This window comes from Rhinolophus sinicus, chromosome 3 (genome assembly GCF_057876585.1).
Source record: "Rhinolophus sinicus isolate RSI-liver-muscle chromosome 3, RSI-T2T, whole genome shotgun sequence".
Lineage (NCBI taxonomy): Eukaryota > Metazoa > Chordata > Mammalia > Chiroptera > Rhinolophidae > Rhinolophus > Rhinolophus sinicus.
The window spans coordinates 100,215,014-100,239,891 of record NC_142503.1 but is presented as its reverse complement, the minus strand read 5'-3'; positions in this window follow the sequence as shown (position 1 = coordinate 100,239,891).

Genomic DNA, 24,878 nt, shown 5'->3' with positions numbered 1-24,878 from the left:
CAAACCTCCTCCCCACCCCCACCTGCTCCTGGTCCCCCTCACAGGTTTTGGACATTCACTCTCAGCCGGGCGGTTACCCAGGCGAAAGGCTTCCACACCACAGGCCAGCACCTGAAGGCTGCACAAACCTCATAACAAACCCCAATCGCCCCTGTTCCCCCTCACAGGCCTTGGGCACTCACCCTCAGCAAGGCGGTTTCCCCAGGCAAAAGGCTACCACAGCAGTGGCTGGCACCTGAAGGCTGCACAAACCTCGTCCTTACCCCACCCGCTCCCAGTGACTGGCGCAGGCCTTGGGCACTCACCATCAGCCAGGAGGTTGCTTCACACCCATGGCTCTCTGAGCACTGGCTGGCACCTGAAGGCTGCACAAACCTCGTCCCCACCCCTACATGCTCCTGGTCCCCCTCGCAGGCCTTGGGCACTCAGGCTCATCCAGGCAGTTGCTTAGGCCCAGGGCTCTCAAAGCATGGCTGGCACCTGAATGCTGCATAAACCTCGCCACACCCCCACCCTCTCTTGGTTTCCTGCGCAGGACTTGGGCATTCACCATAACCACGGCAGACGCCCCAGGCCCACGGTTCAACCAGCTCTGTCCAGCACCTGAAAGCTGCACTCACTTTGTCCCCACCCCCACCTTCTCCTGGTCCCTCTCGCAGACCTTGGGCAGTCACTCTCAGCCAGGCCATTGCCCCAGGCCCAAGGCTCCCACAACACTGGTCAGCACCTGAAGGCTGCAGAAACGTAGTCCCCTCCCCTAACCAATCCCTGTCATCGTGCAGGCCTTGGGCACTCATGCTATCCAGGCAGTTGCCAGAGGCACGAGGCTGCCACAGCACTAGCCACAAAATAAAGGCTGCACAAATCTCGAACAGACCCAAACCGCTCCTTGTCCCCCTTGCAGGCCTTGGGCACTCACACTCAGCCAGGCGGTTGTCTCAATCGCAAGGCTTCCACACCACTGGCCAGCACCTGAAGGGTGCACAAACCTCGCCCCACCCGCAACTGCTCCTGGACCCCCTAGTAAGACTTGGGCACTCACTCTCAAAGAGGACATTGTCCCAGGCCCAAGGCTCCCAGAGCACTGGCCAGCACCTGAATGCAGCAGAAACGTAGTCCCCTCCCACACCGGTTCCTGGTCCCCTTGCAGGCCTTGGGTATTCACTGACAGTAAGGCAGTTGACACAGACCAAGGACTCTCCCAGCACTGGCTGGCACCTAAAGGCTGCACAAACCTCGTCCCCACCCCCATTGGCTCCTGGTCCCCAGGGCAGGATTTGGGCATTCACCCTAAGAAAGGCAGAACCCAGGGCCACTGCTCTGCCAGCACTGCCCATGACCAGAAGGCTAAACAATCCTCGTCCCCACCCCCACCCACTCCTGTTACCCCTCGCAGTCCTTGGGCATTCACCCTCAGGCAGGAGGATGACAGAGGCACAAGGCTGCAACAGCGCTAGACAGGAAATAAAGGCTGCACAAACCTCGTCCCCACCCACACCCGCTCCTGGTCCCCTGCGCAGGACTTGGGCATTCACCCTAATCAAGGAAGATGCCCCAGAACCACGGCTCCGCCTGCACTGGCCAGCACCTGAAGGCTGCACAAACGTAGTCCACACGCCCACCAGCTCCTGGTCCCCCTAGCAGAACTTGGACACTCACCCTCAACCAGGCCGTTGCCCCAGGCCCAAGGCTCCAACGGCACTGGCCAGCACCTGAAGGCTGCAGAAACTTAGTCCCATTCCCTACCCGCTCCTGGTCCACTTGCAGGCCTTGGGCACTCACCCACAGGAAGGCTTTTGCACCAGGCCGACAGCAGTCCCGGCACTGGCTGGAACCTGAAGACTGCCCAAACCTCGTCCCTACCCCCACCCGCTCCTGGTTGACCATGCAGGCATTGGGCATTCACCCTAACCAAGGTGGCCACAACAGGCCGAAGGTTCTCCCAGAACTGGGCTGGCACCTGAAGGCTGCACAAACCTCGTCCCCACCCCCACTGGCTCCTGGTCCCCAGGGCAGGATTTGGGCATTCAACCTAAGAAAGGCAGAAGCCCCAGGGCCATGCTCTGTCAGCAGTGCCCAGGACCAGAAGGCTAAATAAACCTCGTCCCCACCCCCACCCGCTCCTGTTCCCCCTGGCAGGCCTTGGGCATTCACCCTCAGCCAGGCGGTTGCCGGAAGAACAAGACTGCCACAGCACTGGCCAGAAAATAAAGGCTGCACAAATCGCATATTGACCCCAACCGCTCCTTGCAGGCCTTGGGCACTCACACTCAGCCAGACGGTTGTCTCAGTCGCAAGGCTTCCACACCACTGGCCAGCACCTGAAGGGTGCACAAAGATAGTCCCCAAACCCACCTGCTCCTGGTCCCCCTAGCAAGACTTGGGCACTCACCCTCAAACAGGCCATTGCCCAGGCCCAAGGATCCCAGAGCACTGGCCAGCACCTGAACACTGCACAAAACTTGTCCCCACCCCACCCGCTCCTTGACTCCCATGCACCCATTGATCACTCACCGTCAGCCAGGCGGTTGCCAGAGGCACAAGGCGTCCACAGCAATGGACAGGAAATGAAGGCTGCACGCACCTTGACCCAACCCACACCCGCTGCTGGTCCCATGCGCAGGACTTGGGCATTCATCCTAACCAAGGCGGAATCCCCAGCCGCAGGGCTCTCCAAGCACTGGCCAGTACCTGAAGGCTGCACAAAACTCATCCCCACCCCCACCTCCTCCTTGTCACCCATGCAGAACTTGGGCACTCACCCTCAGCCAGGCGGTTGCCAGAGGCACAAGTCTGCCACAGCAGTGGACAGGAAATGAAGGCTGCACAAAACTCGACCCGACCCTCACCCGCTCCTGGTCCCCTGCACAGGACTTGGGCATTCACCCTAAACAAGGAAGACGCCCGAGACCCAGGGTTCTGACAGCACTGGCCAGCACCTTAAGGCTGCACAAACCTTGTCCCCACCCCCACCCGCTCCTGTTCCCCCTCGCAGGCCTTAGGCATTCACCCTCAGTCAGGCAAGTGCCAGAGGCATGAGGCTGCCACAGCACTGGCCAGAAAATAAAGGCTGCACAAATCTCGTACCGACCCCAACTGCTCCTTGTCCCCCTTGCAGGCCTTAGGCACTCACACTCAGCCAGGCGGTTGTCTCAGTCACAAGGCTTCCACACCACTGGCCAGCACCTGAAGGGTGCACAAACCTCGTCCCCACCCCTCCTGATCCTGATCCCCCTAGGAAGACTTGGGCCCTCACCCTCAAACAGGCCATTGCCCAGGCCCAAGGCTCCCAGAACACTGGCCAGCATCTGAAGGCTGCAGAAACCTTATCCCCACCCCACCCGCTCCTTGACTCCCATGCACGCCTTGCTCACTCACCCTCATCTAGGTGGTTGCCCCAGGCCCAGGGCTCTCCGTGCACTGGCTGGCATCTGAAGGCTGCACAAACCTCGTCCTGCACAAACCCCACCCGCTCCTGGTTGTCCTTGCAGGCATTGGGCATTCCCCCTAAGCAAGGCTGAGGCCCCAGTCCCAAGTTTCTTCCAGCAGTGGGCTGGCCACCTAAAGGCTGCACAAACGTAGTCCCCTCCCCTACCCGTTCCTGGTCCCCTTGCAGGTCTTCGGCACTCACCCACAGTAAGGCGGTTGACCCAGACCAAGAACTCTCCCAGTACTAGCTGGCACCTGAAGGCTGCACAAACCTCGTTCCCACCCCCACCGGCTCCTGGTCCCCAAAGCAGGATTTGGGCATTCAACCTAAGAAAGGCAGAAACTCCAGGCCCACTGCTCTGCCATCACTGCCCAGGAGCAGAGGCTGCACAAACCTCATCACCACCCCGACCTGCTCCTAGTCTCCCATTCAGAACTTGGGCACTCACCCTCAGCCAGGCCGTTACCCCAGGCCAACGGCTCAAACAGCTCTGTCCAGCACCTGAAGGCTGCACTAAATTTGTCCCCACCCCCACCTGCTCCTGGTCCCCCTAGCAGAACTTGGGCAGTCGCCCTCAGCCAGGATGTGCCCCAGGCCCAAGGCTCCCACAAAACTGGCCAGGACCTGAAGACTGCAGAAAATTAGTCACCTCCCCTAACCAATCCCTGTCCTCTTGCAGGCCTTGGGCACACAACCACAGTAAGGCAGTTGCCCCATGGCCAGTGCTCTCCCAGCACTGGCTGGAATCTGAAGGCTGCACAAACCTTGTCCCAACCCCCACCCACTCCTGGTTGCCCTTGCAGACATTGGGCATTCACCCTAAGCAAGGCGGAGGCCACAGGCCCAAGGCTCTCCCAGCACTGGGCTGGCATCTGAAGGTTGCAAAAACCTCATCTTGAACACCCAACCACCCCTGGTCCCCGGAGCAAGCCTTGGGCTCACACCTTAAGCTGGGCGGTGGCCCAAGGACTGCTGCTGTCACAGCACTGGTCACCACATGAAGGCTGCAGAACCGGCAAGGTTTCCTGGCCCACCGCACAGGCCTGAGCACTCACCATCAGACAGGTGGTTTACCCATGCCCAAGGCTGCCACAGCACTGGCTGGCACGTGAATGCTGCTCAAACATCCTCCCAACCCCCACCCACTTCTGGTCACCCACGCAGGCCTTCGGCACTCATACTCAGCCAGGCGGTTGTCTCAGTCGCAAGGCTTCCACACCACTGGCCAGAAACTGAAGGGTGCAAAACCATAGTCCCCACACCCACCTGCTCCTGTTTCCCCTCGCAGGACTTCGGCACTCACCCTCAGCCAGGCAGTTGCCAGAGGCACAAGGCTACCGCACCACTGGCCAGAAAATAAAGGCTGCAAAAATCTCGAACCGACCCCAACAGCTCCTTGTCCCCCTTGCAGGCCTTGGGCACTCACCCAGAGTAAGGCAGTTGACACAGAACCAGGACTCTGGCAGCACTGGCTGGCACCTGAAGGCTGCACAAACCTCGTCCCCACCCCAAACGGCTCCTGGTCCCCAGGGCAGGTTTGGGCATTCAACCAAACAAGGGCAGAAGCCCCAGGGCCACTGCTCTGCCAGCACTGCCCAGGAACAGAAGGCTAAACAAACCTCGTTCCCACCCCCACCCGCTCCTGTTCCCCCTTGCAGGCCTTGGGCATTCACCCTCAGCCAGGCGGTTGCCAGAGGCACAAGACTGCCACAGCACTGGCCAGAAAATAAAGGCTGCACAATTCTCGTACCGAAGCCAACCGCTCCTTGACCCCGTTGCAGGCCTTGGGCACTCACACTCAGCCAGACGGTTGTCTCAGTCACAAGGCTTCCACACCACTGGCCAGCACCTGAAGGCTGCACACACCTTGTCCCCACACCACCCGCTCCTTGACTCCCATGCAAGCCTTGCTCACTCACCCTCAGCTAGGGGGTTGCCCCAGGCCCAGGGCTCTCCAAGCACTGGCTGTCCCCACCCTCAGCCACTCCAGGTCCCCCTGCAGGCCGTACTCACTCACTCTCAGCTACGCCATTGCCCCAGGCACAGGGCTCTCCCAGCACTGGCTGGCACCTAAAGGCTGCACAAACCTCGTCCCCACCCTCACACACTACTGGTCCCCTCGGAGGCCTTGGGGACTCACACTCAGCCAGGCGGTTGCCGCAGGCAAAAGGCTTCCACACCAGTGGCCAGCACCTGAAGGGTGCACAAACCTCATACCCACCCACATCAGATACTTGTCCAATGCCATGGCCTTGGGCACTCACCCTCAGCCAGGCAGTTGCCCCAGGCCTGGAGTCTCCCAGCACTGGCTGGCACCTGAATGCTGCACAAAATTCATCCCCATCCCCACTGGCTACTGGTCCCCCATGCAGGACTTGGGCATTCACCCTAAGAAAGGCAGCGGCCTCAGGCCCATGGCTTCGCCAGCACTGGCCAGGACCAGAAGTCTCACAAACCACGTGCCAACCCCACCGGATCCTGGTCCCCAAGCAGGATTTGGGCACTCACCCTCAGCCAAGGGTTTGCCCCAGGCGAAAGGCTTCAACACCAATGGCCAGCAAATGAAGGCTGCACAAACCTCATCCCCAGCCCCATCAGCTCTGAGTCCCCTGCCGAGGCCTTCGGCACTCACTCTCAGCCAGGTGGTTGCCCTAGGTGCAGGGCTCCTCCAGCACTGGTGGCCACCTGATGGCTGAACAAACCACGTCCCCACCCCTAGCAGTTCCTGGTCCTGTGCGCAGGACTTGAGCATTCACTCTAACCAAGGCAGACACCCCAGGCGCAGGGAACTCGCAGCACTGGCCAGCACCTGAAGGCTGCACAAACATTGTCCCCACCCCACCCGCTCCTTGACTCCTATGCACGCCTTGCTCAGTCACCCTCAGCTAGGCGGCTGCCCCAACCCAGGGCTCTCCATGCACTGGCTGGCACCTGAAGGCTGCACAAACATCGACCCCACCCCCAACGGCTCCTGGTCCCCCTAGCAGGCCTTGGGCACTCAACCTCAGCAAGGCAGTGACAGAGGCACAAGGCTACCGCAGCACTGGCCAGCAACTGAAGGCTGTACAACCCTCAATCCCCACCCCAACAGCTCCTTGTCCCCTGCCGAGGACTTGAACACTCACCCTAAGTCAGGCCATTGCCCCAGGCCTAGGGCTCTGCCAGCACTGGCCAGCACCTGAATGCTACACAAACCTCGCCCCCACCCCACCCGATCCTGGTCCCCCTCGCAGGTCTTGGGCACTCACACTCAGCCAGGCAGTTGTCTCAGTCGCAAGGGTTCCACACATCTGGCCAGCAACTGAAGGCTGCACAAACCTCGTCCACAGCCCCACCTGCTCCTGGTCACCCTAGCAGGACTTGGGAACTCACCCTAAGCCATGCTGTTGCCCACGGCCCAAGGCTCCCACAGCTTGGTGAGCACCTGAAGTTGCACAAACTTAGTCCCCTCCCCCACCCGTACCTGGTCCACTTGTAGGCCTTGGGCACTCACCCACAGTAAGGTGGTTGGCCCAGGCCCAGGGCTCTCCCAGCACTGGATGGCACCTGAAAGCTGTACAACCCTCGTCCCGAACCGCACCGGCTCCTGGTGCCCTGTGCAGGACTTAGGAATTCACCATAATAAAGGCAAAGGCCCCAGGCTCACGGCTCCGCCACCACTGGCCAGCACCAGAAGGCTGAACAAACCTCGTCCCAAACCCTACCCTCTCCTGGTCACCCTCACAGGACTTGGGCACTAACCTTCAGCCTGGCAGTTGCCACAGGCCCATGGCTCTCAGAGCCCTGGCTTGACCTGAAGGCTGCAAAAACCTCATCGCCACCCCCACAAGCTCGTGGTCCCCAGGGCAGGACTTGGGCACTCACCCTAGGCCAGGCCTTTGCCCCAGGCACATGGCTCACTGAGCACTGGCCAGCCCAAGAAGGCTGAACAAACCTCGTCTCCACCAACACCTGCACCTGGTCCCCATCGCAGGCCTTGGACGCTCACCCTCAGCCTGGTGGTTGCCAGAGGCACAAAGCTGCCACAGCACTGGCTGGCACCTGAAGGCTGCACAAACCTCGTCACCAACCACACCGGCTCCTGGTGCCCCATGCAGAACATGGGCATTCACCCTAAGAAAGGCAGAGGCCCCAGGCCCACGGGTCCACCAGCACTGGCCAGCACCAGAAGGCTGAACAAACCTTGTCCCCAACCCCCACCTGCTCCTGGTCACCCTCGCAGGCCTTGGGCACTAACATTCAGCCAGGCGGTTGCCCCAGGCCCAGGGCTCTCCCAGCACTGGCTGGCACCTGAAGGCTGCACAAACCTCGTGCCCCCCGCACCGGCTCCTGGTTACCAGGGCAGGATTTGGGCATTCAACCTAAGAAAGGCAGAGGCCCCAGTTCCATGGCTCCACCATCAATGCACAGCACCAGAAGGCTACACAAACCTCGTCCCCACCCCAACCTGCTCCTGGTCCCCCTAGCAGGACTTGGGAACTCACACGAAGCCAGGCCGATGCCCACAGCCCAAGGCTCGCACAGCACTGGCCAGCACCTGAAAGTGCAGAAACTTAGTCCCCTCCCCCACCCGTTCCTTGTCCCCTTGCAGGCCTTGGGCACTCACCCACAGTAAGGCAGTTGGCCCAGGCCCACGGCTCTCCCAGCACTGGATGGCACGGGAAGGCTGCATACACCTCGTCCCCAACCACACTGGCTCCTGGTGCCCTGTGCAGGACTTGGGCATTCACCCTAAGAAAGGCAGAGGCCCGAGGCCCACCACTCTGCCTGCACTGGCCAGCACCTGAAGGCTGCACAAATCTAGTCCCCACGCCCACCAGCTCCTGGTCCCCCTCGCAGAAATTGAGCACTCACCCTCAGCCAGGCCGTTGCCCCAGGCCCAAGGCTCCAAAAGCACTGGCCAGCACCTGAAGGCTGCAGAAACTTAGTCCCCTCCCCCACCCGTTCCTGGTCCCCTTGCCAACCTTGGGCACTCACCCACAGTAAGGCGGTTGACCCAGACCCAGGACTCTCCCAGCACTGGCTGGCACCTGAAGGCTGCAAAAACCTTGTCCCCACCCCCACCCACTCCTGGTCCCTCTAGCAGACCTTGGGCATTCACCCTCAGCCAGGCCGTTGCCCTAGGACCAAGGCTCCCAGACCACTGGCCAGCACTTTAAGGCTGCACAAACTTGGCCCCACCCCCACCCTTTCCTAGTGACCCTTGCAGGCCTTAGACACTCACCCATTTCAGGTGGCTGCCCGAGGCCCCAAGCTCTCCTAGCACTGGCTGGCACCTGAAGGCTGCACAAACCTCATCCCCACTGTCACCGGCACCTGGTCCCCCATGCAGGACTTGGGCATTCACCCTAAGAAAGGCAGAGGCCCCAGACCCCCGGCTATGCCAGCACTGGCCAGCACCAGAAGGCTGAACAAACCTTGTCCCCACCCCCACTCGCTCCTGGTCCCCCTCGCAGGGCTTTGGCACTCAACTTCAGCAAGGCAGTTGCCGCAGTCACAGGGCTCTCCCAGCACTGGCCTGCACCTGAAGGCTGCACAAACCTAGTTCCCACCCCCACCCGCTGCTTGTCTCCCATGCAGACCTTGGGAACTCACCCTCAGCCAGGCGGTTGCCTGAAGCACAAGTCTGCCACAGAACTGGCCAGCAAATGAAGGCTGCACAAACGGTGTTCCTCCTGCTACCCGCTCCTGGTCCCCTGCGCAGGACTTGGGCATTCACCCTAAGCAAGGAAGACGCTCCAGGCACATGACTCCGCCAGCACAGGCCAGCATCTGAAGTCTGCACAAATCTCAACCCTACATCACCCGCTCCTGGTCCCCCTAGCAGGCCTTGGGTACTCACCGTTAGCCAGGCGGTAGCCTCAGGACCAGGGCTCTCCCAGCACTGCTGGAACTTGAAGTCTGCACAAACCTCATCCCCACCCCCACAGGCTCCTGGTCCCCCTCACAGGCCTTCAGCATTCACCCTGAGCCAAGCGATTGCATCCCAACACTTTCTCCACCTTCTTGCTGACCATGGCCCTAACACAGACAAGAACTTAATGTATACCTGGCTGTAGGCAGAAGCCGAACCCTGTTCCATCCCTCACCCTCACCCTAACCACCAACCCAAACTTTTCCCATCCCTCACGTTAACCGAGGTCCTAACACTGGTCCGACCCTAACTCGAAACCTGGGTGAAGCTTCAGCCCGAACCATGTCCCAACAATCACACTCATCTTAATGCCCACCTCAGCGTTGTGCCAACCTTCGTGCTAACCGAGACCCTAACACTGATCCGACCATAAATCTATATGTGTCTGTAGGCAGAACCCGAATCCTGTCCCATCCCTCCACCTCACCCTAACCACCTCCCTAATAGTGTCACATCCTCGCTCAAACCATGGGCACTATCATTGACCCTAACATAAATATCTACATGGGTGTAGGCAGAACCCAAACCTGGTCCCGTCCCTCACCTTCACTCTCACCACTTCCCTAACCTTGTCCCACACTCGCACTAACCGTGGCCCTAACATTCATCCGACCTTAAATATTTACATTGCTGTATTCAGAACCCGAACCCTGTGCCATCCCTTACCATGACCCTAAGTACCACCTGAAAACTGTCTACACGCTCGCGCTAACTGGGACCCTAACACTGACCCGAACCTTAATATATACCTGGCTGTGGGCAGAAACCGAACCCGGTCCCATCCCTCAGCATTACCGTAACCACTTCCCTAACCTTGTCCCCACCCTCGCGCTAACTGTGGTCCTAACACTGACCCAACCTTAATGTATACCGGGCTGTAGGCAGAACCCGAACCCTGTGCCATCCCTCACCTGCATCCTAACTGTCGCATCCAGTGCAACACAGGCAGTGAGGGTGTGAGAAGGGGCGGTTTGGGTTAAGTTTTTAAGAAAGAAACAAACAGAGACTTAATGCAGTTAAATCTCTCAGAAGGCCAGGGTTCTCTCAGTCTCAGAGGACTGGAGCCCAGAATAAGGCCGACTGAAGGTTTTTATTGATAGGTATACAAATACGAGATAGTAACATTGTTTCTTACACGGTCTGTGAGACTCATATATCATAGCAGAAAAATGTTTATTCCAATCAACCTTTGTCTGTCAACAGCCGAAGGTAGGTCCCATGATGTCTTACCTAAAGTATGTACCTTCTCAGGGTCAAGTCTCTCATATTGTAACAGCTCCGTTGAGATAAGTGAGACAGCTGATCTTTGTTGTCCTCATGACTTCTCTCACAAACAGGTGCAAGAGAAAAGCCAGAGCCGGCAACAGCTTTTCCCAGGCAGGGGGAAGGGGAGGCAAGGCTCTTTCCTATATTCTTCTAAGGCAGCTCATTGGGGGTCCCCACTCAGTTCCGCCTGCCTTAGGTTGTATCTCACGTGAGATATCTTACCAGTCTTTGGCTGCAAACCATTTTTTGGGGACCAGACAGAGAGACATAAGGTGTAAACACAAGGATGGAACAGAGTCCCAGAAAGGCACAGACTCACAGAATCTTCTTTACTTTAGGAAAGATGGCGGGAGAGTTGGCTAGGCTGTTGTGTGACTACACCTAACCATTTCCCTAACTTCTCCCCACCCTCGTGCTAACCGTGGCCCTAACAAGACCGGAACCTTAATGTGCACCTGATGCAGGCAGAAGCTGAACCCTGGCCCATCCACCACCCTCACCGTAACCACCATACCAAACTTGTCCCTACCCTCGCGGTAACCAAGGCCCTAACACTCTTCTGACCCTAAATGTATACCTGGCTGTAGGCAGAACCCGAAAACTGTTCCATCCCTAACCCTCACCCTAACCACCATACCAACCTTGTCCCTACCCTCGGGGTTACCGTGGCCCTAACACTGTTCTGACTCTAAATGTATATGTGGCTGTAGGCAGATCCCGAATCCTGTCCGAATCCTCACCCTCACCCTAACCACCAACCCAAACTTGTACCAACCCTCGCGCTAAATGTGGCTCTGACACTGGTCGCACCTTAAATCTAAACCTGACTGAATCCTTACCCCAACACCTGTACAAACTCTCACCCGCACCCTGAATGTTGTCCCTACCCTAACTCTAACCGTGACCCTAATACTGGCTCGACCTTAACTCTAAAACTGGCAGTAGCCAGAGCCCGAACCTGTCCCAAGGCTAACCCTCGCAGGTACCCCATCCCAAACTTATCCCAACACTTGAACTAACCGTGGCCCTGAAGGCTGAGCAAACTTCATCCAAACCCCCACCTGCTACTGGTCCCCCTCGCAGGTCTTGGGCACTCAACCTCAGCCAGGCAGTGACCCCAGGCTCAGGGCTCTCCCCACACTGGGTTGCACCTGAAGGCTGCACAAACCTCGTCCACACCCCCACCCGCTCCTGGTACCCTGCGCAGGCCTTGGGCACTCACCCTCAGCCAGCCGGTTGCCCAAGGCAAAAGGCTACCATACCACTGGCCAGCAAATGAAGGCTGCACAAAACTAGTCCCCACTCCCACCCAGTGCTAATCTCCCGCAAAGGACTGGGGCATTCACCCTAAGAAAAGGGGGACGCTCCAGGCCCATGGCTCCGCCAGCACTGGCCAGCAACTGAAGGCTGGTTCAAACCCTAACCCTAACTCTAACCCTATCCTGTTTCCATCCCTAACCCTAACCCTATCCTGGTTCCAACCCTAACCTTAACCCTAACCCTATTCTGGTTCCAACCCTAACGCTAACCCTAACCCTATCCTGGTTCTAAAGCTCCCCCTAACCCTAAACCTATCCAGGTTCCATCCCTAACCCTAACCCTATCCTGGTTCCAACCCTAACCTTAACCCCATTCTGGTTCCAACCCTAACGCTAACCCTAACCCTATCCTGGTTCTAACGCTCCCCCTAACCCTAAACCTATCCTGGTTCCACCCCTAACCCTATCCGGGTTCCAACACTAACCCTAACCCTACCCTTGTTCGAACCCTAACCCTAACCCTATCCTGGTTCCAACACTAACCCTAACCTAACCCTATCCTGGTTCCAACTATAACCCTAACCCTACCCTGGTTCCAACCTTAACACTAACCCTAACCCTATCCTGGTTCCAACCCTAACCCTAAACCTAATCCTATCCTGGTTCCAACCTTAACACTAACCTTAACCCTATCCCAGTTCCAAACCTAACCCTAACCCTAACACTAACCCTATCCTGGTTCCAATGCTCCCCCTAACCTTAACCCTATCATGGTTCCACCCCTAACCCTAACACTATCCTGGTTCCAACCGTAACGCTAACCATATTCTGGTTCCAACCCTAACCCCAATCCTAACCTTATCCTTGTTCCAACCCTAACCATAACCCTAACCATAAAGCTAACCCGATCCTGGCTCCAACCATAACCCTAACCCTAACTTGCTCCTGGTCTCCCTGGCAGTACTTGGGCACACACCCTCAGCCAAGGGGCTGCCCAAGGTGCAAGGCTTCCACACCACTGGCCAGCGCCTGAAGGCTGCACAAACCTTGTCCCCACCCCCACCTGCTCCTGGTCCCCTGCGCAGGAGTTGGGCATTCACCCTAAGCTACACAGACGCCCCAAGCCCACAGCTCCGCCAACACTATACATCACTTGAAGGCTGCACTAACCTCGTCCCCACCCCACCTACTCCTGGTACCCTTCGCAGGCCTTGGGCGCTCACCCTCAGCAAGGCCTTTGCCTAGGCGCAAGGCTCCTTCAGCACTGGCCAGCACCTGAAGGCTGCACAAACCTTGTCCCGAACCCCACCTGCTCCTGGTCCCACTCGCAGACTTTGGGTGCTCTCCCTCAGCCAGGCAGTTGATCCAGACCCATGGATCTCCCAGTACTGGCCAGCACCTGAAGGCTGCACAAACCTCGTCCCCACCCCCACCCATTCCTGGTCTCCCTCACAGGCCTTGGGCATTAACCCTTAGCCGGGCGGTTACCCCAGGCCCAAGGCTTTCACACCACTGGCCGGCACCTGAAGGCTGCACAAACCTCGTCCCCACACCCACCTGCACCTGGTCCCCCTAGCAGGACTTGGGAACTCACACTCAGCCAGGCCATTGCCCAAGGCTCCCACAGCACTGGCTAGCACCTAAAGGTGCAGAAACTTATTCCCCTCCCCCACCCCTTCCTTGTTCCCTTGCAGGCCTTGGGCACTCACCCACAGTAAGGCGGTTGCCCCAGATCCAGGGTTCTCCCAGCACTGGCTGGCATGTGAAGGCTGCACAAACCTCGTCCCCAACCCCACCAGCTCCTAGTCCCCCATGCACAACTTGGAATTCACCCTAAGAAAGGGAGAGGCCCCAGGCCCACAGCTCCGCCAGCACCAGCCAGCACCAGAAGGCTGAACAAACCTTGTCCCGAACCCCACCTGCTCCTGGTCCCACTCGCAGACTTTGGGTGCTCTCCCTCAGCCAGGCAGTTGATCCAGACCCATGGATCTCCCAGTACTGGCCAGCACCTGAAGGCTGCACAAACCTCGTCCCCACCCCCACCCATTCCTGGTCTCCCTCACAGGCCTTGGGCATTAACCCTTAGCCGGGCGGTTACCCCAGGCCCAAGGCTTTCACACCACTGGCCGGCACCTGAAGGCTGCACAAACCTCGTCCCCACCCCCACCCCTTCCTTGTCCCCAGCGCAAGACTTGGGCCTTCACCCTAAGCAAGGCGGAGGCCCCAGGCCCTCAGCTCCTCCAGCACTGGCCAGCAACTGAAGGTCGCACAAACCTCGTCCCCACCCCAACCCGCTCCTGGTCTCTCTCGGAGGCTTTGGGCACTCACTCTCAGCCAGGCAGTGGCCGCAGTGTACTGGGAGCAGCCATGAATGGTCACTAACGCCATCTTGGTGGGACCACACACCCCCGCCCCCGCAGTGCTGCGCAGCAAGACCCCAGTGTGGACCCGGCACTCAGAACCAGTTCCTGTCGGGAGCCTCACGGTGCAGAGGGGCCAGGCAGGGGAGGGGCAGCTGCACGTCCACTCTGATTCGCTCAATTACAAGCCTTTTACAGAAGCACAGAAATAACGAGCTCAATTTTAAAGACCTCATTTCCTGCACAAGGCTGGACAGCAGGGCACCTGCACGTCTCAGCTGGACCAGGCTCGGTGGCCCGTCCTGCAGCCTCCTCCCCTCCCATGAGCGTGAAGTCCTTGCTACCTGGTCTGGCTTCAGTTCAGCTGGGATGTCCTGTGGTGTCAGGTGGCTCCCCCTGGGCGTCGCCCACAGCAGTCCCCTGGGACACTCTGAGGTAACAGGAGGTGATGGCTGCTGACCAGCAGGAGGCTCACTGTCCACTGCTCCTCTCTCAGCCTTGTCAATGGGGCCTATTTGCCCTGGGCAGTGCCCAGCCCCATGTCTGGGTGACCAGGGACACACAATACTGGTGGCAAAACAAGGTCATGAGCTCCTGCTGGGAGCAGGCAGGTCATCTGGGCAGAGCTGGGCCTTTGTGGAGGCAGCCTGGGCCATGTCAGGACAGACCGGGTGGCCTGTATGGCCAGCCCCGCCCTCCCCGCCAGGAGGCTCCGTGAGCCCTGAGCCGGGCACACCCACCTGTGTGAGCAAGCACACGTGTCCCCAGGTGTGTGCAGGACCGTGAGTGGGTGGCATGTATGGCTGTGTGTGAGTGTACCGCTCACGTGTGCTGTGGGAAACTGTAGTGTCTGCGTCCGGCTTCTGATGCCAGGCTGACCATGCAGCCTCATTTCCCAGTGGTCATCTACGCCGCGGGGAGGGCGAATGCTGCCTTGGTTCTCCTAGGCCCCAGGGAGAAGGGGTGCCCACCGTATGCAAAGCCACACGGCCCCGCCGAGGCCTTACCATCACGCCAGGACAGACATCACCCCCCATGGAGCAGCCCCCCCAAGGTCACGTCGAAGGTGGCGCCAGGGGCTGACACCACGGTACTGCACCTCCTGTCACTCCTCCAGCCTTCCTCCGGTCAGCTGTACAGCCCCCAGGGCCCACCCAGCGGCTGACTCTCCGGACGGCACAGCACCCCAGGGCTTGAGAGCCAGAGGCTGCTGCACCCACACCCCAGCCTCGCGTGGTCACCACCTCTGCACCTCCTGTCTTCACCCTCACGTCCCCGTTGGGCTCAGGTGCCCACTTCTCCTGGCCAGCATTTTCTCTTTCTCCTCCTGTCACGCTTTGCTACATCCTCATGCAAAATTAAGTCCAAAACTATTCCAGTTACTCCCAACCCTGAGACAAGTTTTAAAATAGAGACTGGATTAACATCCCACTTCCCAGGACCCTGGCGGTTCCTAATGCATTTACCATTTGCAAACTTGCTGACACAAATCCCACTGGGAAAAGGAAACTGCTGATCTTCTTTCCTGTGCAAGTGTTTCCTCTGATGGGTCGGCTTCCCTTTATGCGGCTCCAAATGAAGTCTGCACAGACCCCTGCTTGTTCCCACCCCTTTTGTTAAAATTGAACATGTAAATCTCCGCTGTGGCCTTTAGTGATCAGGACCAAAATTAGAAATATAAATTACCATGGTGGGAAACAAGATGCTGTCTGACGTGAAGGATGGGGGACGGGGGCCACCTCGTCGGTGACGCATCGATGGGGACAAATAGCCGTTCAGGGAGACCTGGGAGCCACAGGATTCCAGCCACTTCCTGCCAGTCCCCTCTTCCCAACAGGAAGTGCAGGCCACACCTCAGTGCCCCACTGAGCTCTTCAATGAAAGCTGGCATTTGTTTCTTCCACTGTGACTTGCCTCTCTTGCCCGGCTTCCCGAAACCCTCCGTCTCCTCTCTATGGTCATCTCTGTCTGGTACTCACTGTTGACATTAGAGCCCCACATGCAGTTTGAAACAAGATGGATAAGCACATGGAATGTAGCCTTCTCCTGCACTGTTCAGGTGGAGCTGGCAGGAGACCCTGTCATAGCACAGTGGGAGAGCTGACGGGACACATGCCCAGGGAGGGCCCATGAGAGTCCCAGGGGCAGCCTTGGGGCCTGTGTCTGTGCAAATGCTCAGCCAGGGGGCTGCCAGGAAGGCCTCCTGGGCAGCTGGTTGGACGATGGAGCTGCAGAAGTGAGATAAAGGTGTGGTGGAGAGGGACGTGCGGGTGGGAGGGGGCACGGGGACGGGGCATAGCCATGAGGCCCAGGACCCCAGAGACAGGTCATTGTGTGAGCCGGTGGGGCCTCTCCATGCAGGCCTCAGACCAGCACGTCCAGCTCCTCCGTCCAGCTTGCCTGCTCTGGGCATCTACCTGCTGCCATCTCCTTCAGTGACATGTAGTCCCAGCAGGACAGGTGCCCCAGGAAGACCACCTGAAACAGGTTCCTCGTATTCTTGGGAGAGGACCGCACCAGCTCACCCTGGGAGTGTGTCTACCTGCACACATCTGCTCCTTGCATTTCCTTCCGTAAGGCTCTCTGGGAAACTCTGGCTTATATGTTCATCACTCTTGTGATCTAAAGGAGGAAGACTTTTTGTCGTCCTTTATCAGAGAGAGGGAATGTTGCTTCAGGTGGTTACCAGCTTGGACAGAGATGGGCTGATTCCAGCCCGGCCACCCCACCAGTGGCCTGCAGAGCCTGGCTGGAGTAAGGCACCCCCCACGCCACGCCACCCCCACCAACGTGTCCTGCTGGGTTCAGAAGGCCCATCGCCAGGGTGCGTGATGTGGGGAGGACCCATCATCCCGGGCCGTGGCCACCCGGTCTCGGGAGTGTTCAGGTAGCACCGTCGTGCCTCAGACTCTTCTGACACGTGTCCTTTTCTCTTCTGATTCTTGTCTGGCTCCACCTTAGATTACTTCTCTCTTCGTCTACATTTTAATCCCCTTGGGACAGAGACCCAGTGTCCCCACTTGGATATTAACCCCGATCCCTTCATCATGTTCAGTACTGGTGGGTCCCACTGTGCGAGTCCTGGAGGGCACGGCACTTCTGTTCATATTCATGCAGCGACCTGAGCCACACCCACGGTGGGCCCTGCAAGACTGGGTCCCAGAGTCCACATTAGAGGCGGGTCAGGCCTGGTGAGTCCTGTCAGCTCCAGAATCCCATGTTTTCTGTCTGCTCAAGGGGGTGATGGCACCACCTCATGAGGCTGGGGGAGGGGCAGGTTATCTTGTATTAATGGATAGAAAGTATATGGAGCAAAGAGTCATAGTGAGTACTCAAAAGATGGTACCAAATAAGTGTTATCAATTTGAGTTCTTGAACAAAGCCTTGACGTGGGCAAGTCCTTGCTCTGTGTTCTGTGCCAGTGTTCCCACCACGCACGCTGTCTGTGAGCCTCAGAGTGCTTCAGAGGTGAGCCAGCAGCCTGCACAGGAGGAGAAGGAAGCCCAGGACAAGCCGACTGCAGCCCTGCCTTCCTCCCCTGGAGGCTGTCAACGGGCAGGCCCATGGGAGCAGGAGCAGCCTGGTGAGGGCGCCACTGGCAGCTCCAGCTGTGCACGTGGCAGGCAGGACAACACACCTGCCCTCAAGCTGTGGGAAACATGACATCTTAGGAAGGTCATCTCTACTGCGTGATCTCACTGGCTTAGGGACCCTCTGCTCCCAACAGGCCACAGGTGACATGGCCCACCTAGGATATGTGATAGGCGTTTATGCACTTGTTTGCCTGTACAGAGATGGGTGTGTATAGAAACTGTGTGTGTGAGCATAAGTGCAGGGTGTGCAAGCACACAAACATTCCTTGGGGCCTACTGTCCCCACCGAGGTGGGAGATGGTGTCCTGGGCTGCCGTTTTGACCGTTAGCTGCACCCCCCAGGGCCTGGAACAAAACCCGGCAGCCTCTCAAACCATCCTTTCCAATGGATGTACGATGGTTATACGTAACACTAAGCTTCCCAGCAGAAGCCTTTCTCCCTGCTGCTGCCTCTGAGTCTCCATTTCAGTCCATTTCTGGCCATATTTTGCTTAAAAACCAGCCTTTAGTAGTTTGGAAAGCTTGAGGTGCCAGTGACTATGTCAAATTGCTGCTGGTATGAGTAGTGACAAGAAGAATGGCAGGACATTGGGAGGTGAGGGGCTGAGCTGTGGTCAGCTGTACAGCTCCAACAGCTTGGCCTGGGCATGTGCAGTCTTCCCAGAATCGCTGCCTGACACATGGCCTCCCGAGTGGGGACAGGCAGGGTGAGAGGAGAGGGCTTCCTGCGCCCTCTTGTAAGTACAGGGAGGCAGCTGTTCCAAAGTGTCTAGCCATCCACAGTGCCCTTTGTCCTCTGGCTGTGCAGCATGCTAGCCCTGGACCGTTACCCCACCCCTCTGGCCACACATGCAGGGCCAGCCCCCATGGTGTGAGGAGCACCACAGCTGAACTCCTGGAGGGACAGTTCGCCCACAAATCAGACACTCTGCTTGTCCCTGTTGCGGTGGCTGAGGGCGAGGTGACGAGCTCCTTGTCACTAGCAGTGTTCCAGCCAAGAGGTGGGAGGTCTGTGCAATGGGGAACAGCATGGTGGACAGTGACCCAAACCTGGGTTCAGACCCCAGCTGACCACTCAGCTGCAGAACCATGAGAAACCATTCACTCTGTCCCACTCTCACTGTCCTCCTTTGTTTACGGGGGTTGCTGTTTAATCTCCCTGCAGGGAAGTCACAGGGTTATGAAAGGCCTTTACTCAGTGCCCAGGGCAGAACCAGCTCATGGTAAGCTCCCCATCTACCCTCCCTGGGAAGTCACTGCCCTTGTTCTCAATGCTGCATAATTGTCATCAGTGCTACAGCGCCGCTGAGGGCAGACACTCCCCCCAAGATGCTGACACCAGGCCGCGGGCTTCAGCATGCCCCCCCTCCCCGAAGTCCTTGACCGCCATCCCTCCCTTTGCCCCTCAGTCATGTGATCCAGCCACACTGCCCTCCCTGCTGCTCCGGAAGCTCAGCAGCCACTTCCTACCTCAGGGCCTTTGCATGTGTTGTCCCTTTGGCTGACTGCTCTTTCCCCAGATCTGCACACAGCTGGCTCCTTCCCATCAATCACGTGAGCCTTCCTCAAACAGCCTGAGCCCGACCACCCCAAGTAGACGGCAGAAGCCCCTCCTGTACCCCACCTCCCAATAGACCCTCTCACCACCCTCACCTGCTTTACAATCTTTGCCAAATTTATCATCTTAAGTTAATTTGCTTATGTCTGCTCTCCACTATGACATATGCTGCTCCCCATTAAAACACGTCTGCCCCCCACTACAACACGTCTGCTCCCAACTATAACACGTCAGCGTCACACAATAACACATCTGCTCCCCACTATAACACATCTGCTCCCCACTATAACACATCTGACCCCCACTACAACACGTCTGCCCACACTATAACATGCACTGCTCCCCACTATAACACATCTGCCCCCACTATAACACATCTGCCCCCCACTATAACACGACTGCCCCCCACTATAAGACATCTGCTCCCCACTATAACACGTCTGCTCCCCACTATAACATGCACTGCTCCCCACTATAACATGTGCTGCTCCCCAGTATAACACATCTGCTCCCCACTGTAACACGTCTGCCCCCCACTGTAACACATCTTCCCCCACTATAACACATCTGCCCCCCACTATAACACATCTGCCCCCCACTATAACATGTCTGCCCCCACTATAACATGTGTTGCTCCCCAGTATAACACATCTGCTCCCGACTGTAACATGTCTGCTCCCCACTATAACATGTCTGCCCCCCACTGTAACACGTCTGCCCCCACTATAACACGTCTGCCTCCCACTATAACACGTCTGCTCCCCACTAGAACACATCTGTCCCCCACTAGAACATGTCTGCTCCCCACTATAACACGTCTGTCCCCCACTATAAAACGTCTGCCCCCCACTATAACATGTCTGCTCCCCACTGTAACACATCTGCCCCCCACTATAACACATCTGCCCCCCACTATAACACGTCTGCTCCCCACTATAACATGACTGCTCCCCACTATAATATGTCTGTCCCCCACTATAAAACTTCTGCCCCCCACTGTAACATGTCTGCTCCCCACTGTAACACATCTGCCCCCCACTATAACACATCTGCCGCCCACTATAACACGTCTGCTCCCCACTATAACACGTCTGCCGCCCACTATAACACATCTGCCCCCCCACTATAACACGTCTGCCCCCCACTGTAACACGTCTGCCCCCACTATAACACGTCTGCCTCCCACTATAACACGTCTGCCCCCCCACTATAACACGTCTGCTCCCCACTAGAACACATCTGTCCCCCACTAGAACACGTCTGCTCCCCACTATAACACGTCTGTCCCCCACTATAAAACTTCTGCCCCCCACTATAACATGTCTGCTCCCCACTGTAACACATCTGCCCCCCACAATAACACATCTGCCCCCCACTATAACACGTCTGCTCCCCACTATAACACGTCTGCCGCCCACTATAACACATCTGCCCCCACTATAACACGTCTGCCGCCCACTATAACACATCTGCCCCCCCACTATAACATGACTGACCCCCACTATAATATGTCTGTCCCCCACTATAAAACATCTGCCCCCCACTGTAACATGTCTGCTCCCCACTGTAACACATCTGCCCCCCACTATAACACATCTGCCGCCCACTATAACACGTCTGCCACCCACTATAACACATCTGCCCCCACTATAACACATCTGCCCCCCACTATAACACATCTGCCGCCCACTATAACACGTCTGCTCCCCACTATAACACATCTGCCGCCCACTATAACACATCTGCCCCCCCACTATAACATGTCTGCTCCCCACTATAACACATCTGCCGCCCACTATAACACATCTGCCGCCCACTATAACACATCTGCCGCCCACTATAACTTGTCTGCTCCCCACTATAACACATCTGCCGCCCACTATAACACATCTGCCCCCCCACTATAACATGTCTGCTCCCCACTATAACACATCTGCCGCCCACTATAACACATCTGCCGCCCACTATAACACATCTGCCCCCCCACTATAACACGTCTGCTCCCCACTATAACACATCTGCCGCCCACTATAACACATCTGCCCCCCCACTATAACATGTCTGCTCCCCACTATAACACATCTGCCGCCCACTATAACACATCTGCCGCCCACTATAACACATCTGCCGCCCACTATAACACATCTGCCCCCACTATAACACATCTGCCCCCCACTATAACACATCTGCCGCCCACTATAACACGTCTGCTCCCCACTATAACACATCTGCCGCCCACTATAACACATCTGCCCCCCCACTATAACATGTCTGCTCCCCACTATAACACATCTGCCGCCCACTATAACACATCTGCCGCCCACTATAACACATCTGCCCCCCCACTATAACTTGTCTGCTCCCCACTATAACACGTCTGCCGCCCACTATAACACATCTGCCCCCACTATAACACGTCTGCCCCCCCCACTATAACATGTCTGCTCCCCACTAGAACACATCTGCTCCCCACTATAACACGTCTGCCGCCCACTATAACACATCTGCCCCCACTATAACACGTCTGCCGCCCACTATAACACATCTGCCCCCCACTATAACGCGGCAGGAAGGCTACCACTGAGTCTCTGTTTCTGGAGCAGCTCTAAGAACATGGCAGGAGCTCAGTAAACAAGTGCTGGGCCGGCTGAGTGAATGAACAAATTGTTATTATCTTCACATCACGACTGTGTCTTCCTCAGGAACACCCCTGGCCGCCTGTCCTTGCACATTTAGTGTCAGCTCTGTCCTCTGTGGTGTGGGTTCAGGTGCCTGCAGGGTACCTTTCGAGTCTCAGTGAGGGCCCTGTGGTGCTACACGAAACGCGACACCCAGGTGAAAGGCTGCTTTCTCCTGTACAAGTGGCATCTTAAACTCAGAGATGCAGCTCCAGGAGGGCCTGCCCCCCAAACCTGGGCAGAACCCATCGTCTGCACTCTCCAGAAAAGTCTGGCTCTCCCCTGCTGAGGAACGTGCTGCCATCTCTCCCTCCCTGAGAAATCCAGGGGCAGTAGAATTGTACCAGCTCTCACTTGGAGTCCGACTGAGCCAAGCGATGAGCGATGAGCGGGCCCTTTAAAGAGCGGTATTGCTGTGGGCACTCGTTTGCACAGTGAGCGCGCAGCCCAAAGGTCCAACGTGCTGAGACAGCGCCCGCTGCCGGCTGCACCCTCGCAGTGCATTCAGAATTGCAATGCTTGAAATCCGGGTCTCCACACGTCCTTCCCTGGAGAAAAATAGCCTCTCCACAGTGCGTGCCCAAGCTGTGGCAATGTGCACAAGACGTCACTGTGGTGGGGGCACATAGGAGAACGTGCACTGCCCAGAGCCCCTTCCCTGAGCAGGTGTGTGCAGGTGCCCGGGAGCACCCCTGGCCCCACCTGGAGTGGGGACTGGAGCAGTGTGGAATTTAGGGGACCTCCCCTCAGACCGGAAGCTGCAACCCATGCAAAGAATGCTGACAACAGGCGCTGAATGTTGTAATCCCTGCTCCCAAACAATGCCTAACAGAGCAAGCAGCACTTGGACGCCTGTCAGGGAAGGCAGGGTCCTGGGAAGGGTGCTGATGCCATCCGAGTGCTTAGTGGCTGTCACCTACTTGTCTTGGGGAGTGCCTGTCACCTACTTGTCTTGGGCAGTGCCTGTCACCTACTTGTCTTGGGCTGTGGCTGTTACAACACGCCTGCCTCGGTTTTCTCACAGAACCGGAGAGGACAGCTCTGGCCACGGCCTCTGCTGAGCACAGCCGCCGTGTCCAGTGTGTGCCGTTGGGTCACATGCTTATCAGCTCCAGACAGACTCTTGTTCATTCTCACCTCCTGAAGGCTGCACGTGGGGCCGAGCACCCCCCTCCGTGTCCATCCTCACTGAGGCTCTAACAAGTCACCACACACTCAGGGGTGGAAAACAACACCAGTTATGCTCCTGCAGGGCCAGCCAGCCAGTCCCCAGCGAGTCTCCCCGGGCTCAGGTACAGGTGCCAGCACGTCCCTATGGAGGGTAGGAGAGCCTCTTCCTGCCTCTGAGGGCTGCCCATGCCCCCCCTTCAAAGCCACTGGGCGGCCTGCTCCCTGCCTCTGCTGCCACATCGTCACCTTCTCTTCTGTCCCGACCTCGCTGCACTCCTACAAGGACCCGCCCAGGTAACCAGGGAGTGTCCCCATGCTCAGGTACCTGGCGTCAGCACATCTTCAAATGCCTCTTCATGTAAAGTTCCAATCACAGGTTCTTGGGGTTCAGGACATGGGCATCTTTGGGGGCCCGATTCAGCCCGTACACCCACATCCTGGTGAGAGCCCACGTGAGTACTTCTTCCTTCATGGACACAGGCTGCAGCCTGAGCCCAATGTGACAGAGCCTGCAGCAGCCCCTCTCCCAATGTCCCCAAAAGAGACTGGCTCCCACTCTTGAGACAGACCTTTTCATGAGTGTATTTACGCAGTGGCCAGTGTGGCTGCAGCCCAGCCCTGACCCCAAGGAGTCAGGAAGCAAGAGGCTTTCTATAGCTGTCGCCCAAGACCCTGCTTGTTGCCCCTTCCTGACAGGGAGACTGCCGCTTCACTGTCCAACTTTGGGACAGGCTTGACACTTTGCGATCAGGGAGCTGGCACTTGGAAGTTCTACCCTGCTATACACGATGAGCCACAAAGGAGCCATCCCGGGGCATTTAGCTAGTCACCTGAGGCACAGGCCGACTGCCCCAGCCAGGCAGCAGGGAGCTGGAGGGGTGCCATGTGTGACGGAAATGCAGAATGAGCCCTGCCCTTCGCATGACTGCAGGCACTTTTCTTGTTGAAAAGTTAGGCACCTCAGCCAGACTTAAGGAGCAAGACTTAATGAGGGTCTGGATTCTTCACGCACAGAGTTGTGATAGGAAGACTCAGTGGGAAGTTAGCTTTAAACTGCCTGTCAAGTCGCGGTCTCCAGGACTCGGCAGAGAGTCTGTGCATTCCGCCAGCTCCCCTGGGACTGGGCTTTACACACTGTTCAGTGAAAGCTGTATGTGTTTAGGGTGCACACGAGGGTGGATGCACACACGTGAGAGGAGGAGGCAGATCCTCTAAGCGACACATCACCTCCTCACGCGCTGACACCATTTTCTGTGATGAGAACACCTGACATTCACTCTGAGGCACTTCACAGGACGCAGCAGAGCTGTTCACTGCAGTCAGGACACTGCATATTAGCTGCGAGGCTTCTGGGCCCACAAGACTGTGACGTTGTAGCCTTCATGCAACAAGGCCTCAGCCCGCCCCCAGCCACCATCTCTCTGCCTCTATGAATTTGAGTGTTTTAAGATGACACACGTAAGTGACACCATGCAGCATCTGCCCTTCTCTGTCTGACTTACACCACGGAGCCCAGCAGCACCGCTGGGTCCGTCCACCTTGCAGTGAGTGGCAGGGTTGCCTTCCTCTTTATGGCTGAACATTCCATGGGACACGAGGCTGCCCAGGCCCTATCCAAAGGTCACTTTGTCCTGTTTTAACACCCAAAGG